This window comes from Suncus etruscus, chromosome 19 (assembly GCF_024139225.1).
Source record: "Suncus etruscus isolate mSunEtr1 chromosome 19, mSunEtr1.pri.cur, whole genome shotgun sequence".
In the NCBI taxonomy this organism is placed as follows: domain Eukaryota; kingdom Metazoa; phylum Chordata; class Mammalia; order Eulipotyphla; family Soricidae; genus Suncus; species Suncus etruscus.
The window spans coordinates 24,611,389-24,620,288 of NC_064866.1; the positions used below are offsets into that span (position 1 = coordinate 24,611,389).

The following is an 8,900-nucleotide window of genomic DNA, read 5'->3' on the forward strand; positions in this document are numbered from 1 at the left end:
GTAAGATGTCTGCCTTGCAAGCACTAGCCAAGGAAAGATTGTGATCGCGGTTCGATCCCCTGGCGTCCCATATGGTCCCCCCCCCCCATGCCAGGGGCAATTTCTGAGCGTTTATCCACGAGTAACCCCCTGAGCATCAAATGGGTGTGGCCCGAAAAACAAAAAAAAAAAAACAAACAAAAAACAAAAAACAAAAAACAAAGATACTTTTCTCTCAAATACAACCTCCAACTAGTGGGAGTAATCTTGAGTAATTTTATAAGTGGCACACTAAACCAAACCAAACCCTAAAGAAAAATAACAAAAAGAAGTTTTTCTCTCACAACACAATCTCCTACTACTTATTAGCCTTAACATCATTGTATTTCAAATGCTTTCTTAACCTAAGTTTCTCATGTTTATAATAATTAAATATTATGCATATGACTTCAATTAATTTTAAACTCATAAAAACTTTTTGATCTTTATTTTGTAAACAATAATCACATTCTACGCATGACAAACTTAACAAGATCAATAAATTTATTTGTGCATTGTTATTCTAGGTCATCTGAGTTGAAGAAATAAGATGTAATCTAATTATATTTTGCATTTGTATTGTATTTTTATAAGTGCAAATAGTATAGCATGTTTCAATTCATATGTATTTTTTGTTTTAGTTTTTTATTTATTCTTTAAATATGGAATGCTTCACAAATTTGCCTGTCATCCTTGTGCATGGGGCTATCCTAATCTTCTCTGTATGGTTCCAATTTTAGTGGATGTGCTGCAGAAGCTCACACAATGTTTTTTTGTTTTGTTTTGTTTTTTGTTTGTTTGTTTGTTTTTTAAATCAAGCCAACATATTCTTTTTTTAAAGTACCATTGGATAAAAGTCATTAATAAAAATTTTAAGAAATGTTAAATGAACACAAGAAAGACAGAACATGGCCAATTCCAATTCAATCCCTCTCACTCTGAACACAGCCAGTAGTGTTACCTAAAACTGAAAAATAAGCCCTGCACACTGCCAGGTATGTCTCCCCTGCCTGCTCCACAAAATTTTGATTTAATTGCATGAACAAAAATTATTTTTAATTTTCTTTTTTTTAAAGACAATTAAAGGTTTATCTTTTTTTTAAAGGAATATAAACAACCAAAGAAAACAATTTATTGATCTGGATTATTTGATGTTATTGAAAGTGATTTTACATTTAATAAAACACCAGTATATATTCACATATATTTTTTCAGGAGACTACACATGCTTGGTAATTTTCTTTTAGTTATACTTACATACACACTTTCTCCACATATTGTTAATTTTTCTTTGACTTTTTTCCTAAGATACCTTTTTCTGTCCTGTTGTTAACCAAATGCCAGGTTGAATCTAGCAAACATAATCATTTTCATCTTTGATGCTTTAATTGCTGGTGTAATGACAAACTTTAAATAAAGGCAAAAATTAAAACAATCTTATTTCTACTGGATTACTTTGGTAAGGAAAGTAGAATGACTCTTTTGTTTGAGAATCACTGTTATTCTTTAAATATTATTAGGTTACGTATTATTTGAAGAGAACTCAAGAAAATTCATCTCCACATTTTTTACCTCTATATTCAGCAGAGAATAATATATAAAAATATGAGAGAAAGAGAAAGAAAGCAGGGAAGTGATAGGAGCTATTTATATGTGGTGCTTTCATTTTTATTCTAATGAAAACCAAATAATTTTCTTTGTATTTTACTCATTTTACCTTATATCATGATACATTACTTTGATGGCTTCCTTTACATGTTAATTAAGTATTAAACCTCATTTTTAAGTAGGACAGAGAATAAACTTCTGTATAAAAATAATTTAAAACTCTATTTAATAAAAATGATGTTTATCTTACACGAGAGAGACTAACACTTATGCCATATATGATTGCAGATAATGAATGACATCAATTATTTTCAATGTAAGATTTCACATATGAATTCAAGATAGCTCTTCCATTATTATATTTTTTTTTCTTTTTTTTTTTTTAATTTTTTTTTATTTAAACACCTTGATTACATACATGATTGTGTTTGGGTTTCAGTCATAAAAGGAACACCACCCATCACCAGTGCAACATTCCCATCACCCAAGTCCCAAATCACCCTCCTCCCCACCCAACCCCCGCCTGTACCCTAAACAGGCTCTACATTTCCCTCATACATTCTCAATATTAGGACAGTTCAAAATGTAGTTATTTCTCTAACTAAACTCATCACTCTTTGTGGTGAGCTTCCTGAGGTGAGCTGGAACTTCCAGCTCTTTTCTCTTTTGTGTCTGAAAATTATTATTACAAGGGTGTCTTTCATTTTTCTTAAAACCCATAGATGAGTGAGACCATTCTGCGTTTTTCTCTCTCTCTCTGACTTATTTCACTCAGCATAATAGATTCCATGTACATCCATGTATAGGAAAATTTCATGACTTCATCTCTCCTGACAGCTGCATAATATTCCATTGTGTATATGTACCACAGTTTCTTTAGCCATTCATCTGTTGAAGGGCATCTTGGTTGTTTCCAGAGTCTTGCTATGGTAAATAGAGCTGCAATGAATATAGGTGTAAGGAAGGGGTTTTTGTATTGTATTTTTGTGTTCCTAGGGTATATTCCTAGGAGTGGTATAGCTGGATCGTATGGGAGCTCGATTTCCAGTTTTTGGAGGAATCTCCATATCGCTTTCCATAAAGGTTGAACTAGACAGCATTCCCACCAGCAGTGGATAAGAGTTCCTTTCTCTCCACATCCCCGCCAACACTGTTTATTCTCATTCTTTGTGATGTGTGCCATTCTCTGGGGTGTGAGGTGGTATCTCATCGTTGTTTTGATTTGCATCTCCCTGATGATTAGTGATGTGGAACATTTTTTCATGTGTCTTTTGGCCATGCGTATTTCTTCTTTGTCAAAGTGTCTGTTCATTTCTTCTCCCCATTTTTTGATGGGGTTAGATGTTTTTTTCTTGTAAAGTTCTGTCAGTGCCTTGTATATTTTGGAGATTAGCCCCTTATCTGATGGGTATTGGGTGAATAGTTTCTCCCACTCAGTGGGTGGCTCTTGTATCCTGGGCACTATTTCCTTTGAGGTGCAGAAGCTTCTCAGCTTAATATATTCCCATCTGTTAATCTCTGCTTTCACTTGCTTGGAGAGTGCAGTTTCCTCCTTGAAGATGCCTGTAATGTCCTGGAGTGTTTTGCCTATGTGCTGTTCTATATATCTTATGGTTTTGGGGCTGATATCGAGGTCTTTAATCCATTTGGATTTTACCTTTGTACATGATGTTAGCTGGGGGTCTAAGTTTAATTTTTTGCAAGTGGCTATCCAATTGTGCCAACACCACTTGTTGAAGAGGCTTTCCCTGCTCCATTTAGGATTTCCTGCTCCTTTATCAAAAATTAGATGGTTGTATCTCTGGGGAACATTTTCTGAGTATTCAAGCCTATTCCACTGATCTGAGGACCTATCCTTATTCCAATACCATGCTGTTTTGATAACTGTTGCTTTGTAGTACAGTTTAAAGTTGGGAAAAGTAATTCCTCCCATATTCTTTTTCCCAATGATTGCTTTAGCTATTCGAGGGTGTTTATTGTTCCAAATGAATTTCAAAAGTGTCTGATCCACTTCTTTGAAGAATGTCATGGGTATCTTTAGAGGGATGGCATTAAATCTGTATAATGCCTTGGGGAGTATTGACATTTTGATGATGTTAATCCTGCCAATCCATGAGCAGGGTATGTGTTTCCATTTCCGTGTGTCCTCTCTTATTTCTTGGAGCAGAGTTTTATAGTTTTCTTTGTATAGGTCCTTCACATATTTAGTCAAGTTGATTCCAAGATATTTGAGTTTGTGTGGTACTATTGTGAATGGGGTTGTTTTCTTAATGTCCATTTCTTCTTTATTACTGTTGGTGTATAGAAAGGCCATTGATTTTTGTGTGTTAATTTTGTAGCCTGCCACCTTGCTATATGAGTCTATTGTTTCTAGAAGCTTTTTGATAGAGTCTTTAGGGTTTTCTAAGTAGAGTATCATGTCATCTGCAAACAGTGAGAGCTTGACTTCTTCCTTTCCTATCTGGATTCCCTTGATATCCTTTTCTTGCCTAATTGCTATAGCAAGTACTTCCAGTGCTATGTTGAATAGGAGTGGTGAGAGAGGACAGCCTTGTCTTGTGCCAGAATTTAGAGGGAAGGCTTTCAGTTTTTCTCCATTGAGGATAATATTTGCCACTGGCTTGTGGTAGATGGCCTTCACTATATTGAGAAAGGTTCCCTCCATTCCCATCTTGCTGAGAGTTTTGATCAAGAATGGGTGTTGGACCTTATCAAATGCTTTCTCTGCATCTATTGATATGATCATGTGGTTTTTATTTTTCTTGTTATTGATGTTGTGTATTATGTTGATAGATTTACGGATGTTAAACCAGCCTTGCATTCCTGGGATGAAACCTACTTGATCGTAGTGGATGATCTTCTTAATGACGCATTGAATCCTATTTGCCAGGATTTTGTTGAGGATCTTTGCATCTGCATTCATCAGTGATATTGGTCTGTAATTTTCTTTTTTGGTAGCGTCTCTGTCTGGTTTAGGTATCAAGGTGATGTTGGCTTCATAAAAGCTATTTGGAAGTGTTTCTGTTTGTTCAATTTCATGAAAGAGTCTTGCCAAGATTGGCAGTAGTTCCTCTTGGAAAGTTTGATAGAATTCATTAGTGAATCCATCTGGACCTGGGCTTTTGTTTTTCGGCAGACATTTGATTACTGTTTTAATTTCATCAATGGTGATGGGGGTGTTTAGATATGCTACATCCTCTTCCTTCAACCGTGGAAGATTATAAGAGTCCAAGAATTTATCCATTTCTTCCAGGTTCTCATTTTTAGTGGCGTAGAGTTTTTCAAAGTAGTTTCTGATTACCCTTTGAATCTCTGTCATATCAGTAGTGATCTCTCCTTTTTCATTCCTGATACGAGTTATCAAGTTTCTCTCTCTCTCTTTCTTTGTTAGGTTTGCCAGTGGTCTATCAATCTTGTTTATTTTTTCAAAGAACCAACTTCTGCTTTCGTTGATCTTTGGGATTGTTTTTTGAGTTTCCACTTCGTTGATTTCTGCTCTCAGCTTTGTTATTTCCTTCTGTCTTCCTGTTCTTGGGTCCTTTTGTTGAGCATTTTCTAGTTCTATTAGCTGTGTCATTAAGCTACTCAGGTAAGCTCCTTCTTCCTTCCTGATGTGTGCTTGCAAAGCTATAAATTTTCCTCTCAGTACTGCTTTTGCTGTGTCCCATAAGTTCTGAGAGTTTGTGTCTTTATTGTCATTTGTTTCCAGGAACCTTTTTATTTCCTCCTTGATTTCATCTCGGACCCACTGGTTATTGAGCATGAGGCTGTTTAACTTCCAGGTGTTAAAGTGTTTCTTCTGAGTCCCTTTGGAGTTCACAAATAATTTCAGAGCCTTGTGGTCAGCGAAGGTAGTCTGCAAAATTTCTATCCTCTTGATCTTATGGAGGTATGTTTTATGTGCCAGCATGTAGTCTATCCTGGAGAATGTCCCATGTACATTGGAGAAGAATGTGTATCCAGGTTTCTGGGGATGGAGTGTCCTATATATATCCACTAGGCCTCTTTCTTCCATTTCTCTCCTCAGGTCTAGTATATTCTTGTTGGGTTTCAGTCTGGTTGACCTGTCCAGTGTTGACAAAGCCGTGTTTAGGTCCCCCACAATTATTGTGTTGTTGTTGATATTATTTTTCAGATTTGTCAGCAGTTGTATTAAATATTTTGCTGGCCCCTCATTCGGTGCATATATGTTTAGGAGAGTGAATTCTTCCTGCTCTACGTACCCCTTGATTAATATAAAATGTCCGTCTTTGTCCCTTACAACCTTCCTGAGTATAAAGTTTGCATTATCTGATATTAGTATGGCCACTCCAGCTTTTTTATGGGTGTTGTTTGCTTGGATAACTTTTCTCCAGCCTTTTATTTTGAGTCTATGTTTGTTCTGACTATTCAGGTGCGTTTCTTGTAGGCAGCAGAAGGTTGGATTGAGTTTTTTGATCCATTTAGCCACTCTGTGTCTCTTAACTGGTGCATTTAGTCCATTGACGTTGAGAGAAAGAATTGTCCTGGGATTTAACGCCATCTTTATTTCAAAATTTGGTGTGTCTTTTGGGTAGTCTTGTCTTAGATTAGGTCTTTCAGTTTTTCTCTTAAGACTGGTTTTGTGTCTGTGAAGTTTCTGAGCTGTTTTTTGTCTGTGAAACCATGTATTCTTCCATCAAACCGGAAAGTGAGTTTTGCTGGGTATAGTATTCTGGGTGAAGCATTCATTTCATTCAGTCTTGTCACAATATCCCACCACTGCTTTCTGGCATTGAGCGTTTCTGGTGACAGGTCTGCTGTAAATCTCAGGGAAGCTTGCTTGAACATGATTTCCCCTTTTGATCTTGCTGTTTTCAGAATTCTGTCTCTATCTGTGGGATTTGTCATTGTGACTAGGATGTGTCTTGGGGTGGTTTTTCTGGGGTCTCTTTTGGTTGGTACTCTTCGGGCATGCAGGATTTGATCACATATATTCTTTAGCTCTGGGAGTTTCTCTTTAATGATGTTCTTGACCATTGATTCTTCCTGGAAATTTTCTTCCTGGGTCTCTGGGACTCCAATGATTCTTAAGTTGTTTCTGTTGATCTTATCATAGACTTCTATTTTCGTCTGTTCCCATTCTTTGACTAATTTTTCCATTGTCTGCTCATTTGCTTTAAGTTTTTTGTCCAATCTCTCCTGCTGTATGGAATTGTTATGTATCTCATCTTCCACAGCACCAAGTCTATTCTCAGCTTCTGATACCCTGTCCCAGAGCTTATCCATTTTGTCATTCACTTCGTTTACTGAGTTTTTCAGGCCTGTTAGTTGACATGTTATTTCAGTTTGGAGTTTTGTCATTTCTGCCTTCATATTTTCTTGGTTCTTATTAGTGTTCTGTTCAACTCGATCCATGGTTTCTTGGAGTCTGTTGAGCACCTTCCATATTGCTAGTCTAAAGTCCTTATCTGAGAGGTTGATTAGTTGTTCAGTCATTATCTGGTCCTCAGAATTGTCATCTTCATTCTCTATGTCTGATGCTGGCCTGCGCTGTTTCCCCATTGTCACATTTGTATTGTGGGTTTTTCTACGTGTTGTAGTGGTATTCATTGTCTATATGATGTAGGCAGCACACTCCTCTGGCTCCTCCCTTTCTGGATGGGCTGACTTGCCTCTAAGGGAGGGGAGTCCTCCGTGGATGAAGCCTCACACTGGGTCAAATCTTAGGCCCGAGCATGTAACAGAGAAGACAGTCCAGAGAGAAATGTTTGCTTCTGTGATATAGCGCCGTTCTTAGTGTGATTTTTCCTTCTTGTTGCAATGGAGTTCTTTCCTTAGAAAGAGTGCACGGCCGCGTAGCGAAGCGGAGCGGCCGTGCTCCTCTGAGCCTCTTTTTGCCCCACTCGCAAGAGTTTCACGCAAGAGGACAGTAGACAGACATAGACAGGTCACACTCACAGTCTTTCACAGCTGAGCCCCACTGGGCCGGTGTACTTTCGCGGATTTTCCCCGCCTGGTGTCACACACAGGGAGCCAGCTTTTGCAAAGGATAGCCGGCTTTTATGCTCTGAAGTCCCTCCCTGAAAATGGCGTCTGGGCGAGCGAGGTTTCTGGAGGCTCTTTTTGCCCCACTCGCAAGAGTTTCACGCAAGAGGACAGTAGACAGACATAGACAGGTCACACTCACAGTCTTTCACAGCTGAGCCCCACTGGGCCGGTGTACTTTCGCGGATTTTCCCCGCCTGGTGTCACACACAGGGAGCCAGCTTTTGCAAAGGATAGCCGGTTTTTATGCTCTGAAGTCCCTCCCTGAAAATGGCGTCTGGGCGAGCGAGGTTTCTGGAGGCTCTTTTTGCCCCACTCGCAAGAGTTTCACGCAAGAGGACAGTAGACAGACATAGACAGGTCACACTCACAGTCTTTCACAGCTGAGCCCCACTGGGCCGGTGTACTTTCGCGGATTTTCCCCGCCTGGTGTCACACACAGGGAGCCAGCTTTTGCAAAGGATAGCCGGTTTTTATGCTCTGGCATTATTATATTTTTAACCAGAATTGAGAATTAGAAAACTGAAATAAAGCCATTTTCTGCTTAAAATAATACTGTTGGAAATATCACTATATCTTATTAATATAAATTTTAATAATAATGTGCTTATATATCTAGAAAAGACAATATATAAATAAAATGAGTATCCTTTTTAGCTACAAATTAAAGAAGTGTTTGCTATTTCATAATGATAAAAAAGACAATGAATTTAGAGAATTTTTAATTAAGTTTTGCTTCAATTAGGTCTTATCAAAATGCTGTTTTGATAAATTGTGCATCATTGACTCTGTCTTACTTTGCTTTTTGATATTTATGTTACTTGTTTTGTTTTAAGCACAAACAGTAATATACTAATTATCGTGTGTAAGTGAATTTTAGGAAATTCCCTGTTTAAATTTTTAATAAATTAAATCATAGTTTTATAATTATACACAGAACATCATAAACTTTGAAAATAGTAACTTAATTCATAAATAGGACAAAATAAGAACAATAGAAATATTTGTATAATATTGGCATTAATTTATCTTTCAGTATAATTTCATAAATTAAATTTAAAGTTTTTTCAAATTAAATAAAAGTTAATGATAGTTCAAAATATTATAATGATGACATATTGGAGGTTCTCAATATGTCAAATTTAAATAAAGATTTTATATTTTAAAATGTATAATAAAGCAAGTCTCTCCTAATTGTTAAACAAGTAAAATATCCTAAATCTAAGACATAAATTTGAAGGAGCAAAACTCTAAGTAAAAAAGAAGAT

The 8,900-nt window shown here is 36.8% G+C and overlaps 1 non-coding gene across 1 annotated transcript; it reads right to left on the bottom strand.

Annotated features, from left to right (window-relative positions):
• Positions 1 to 674: 674 nt before the first annotated feature.
• Positions 675 to 778, bottom strand: LOC125997718 (U6 spliceosomal RNA). The gene has a single exon (XR_007491750.1). It is a non-coding gene; the product is annotated as a U6 spliceosomal RNA (small nuclear RNA).
• Positions 779 to 8,900: the final 8,122 nt, after the last annotated feature.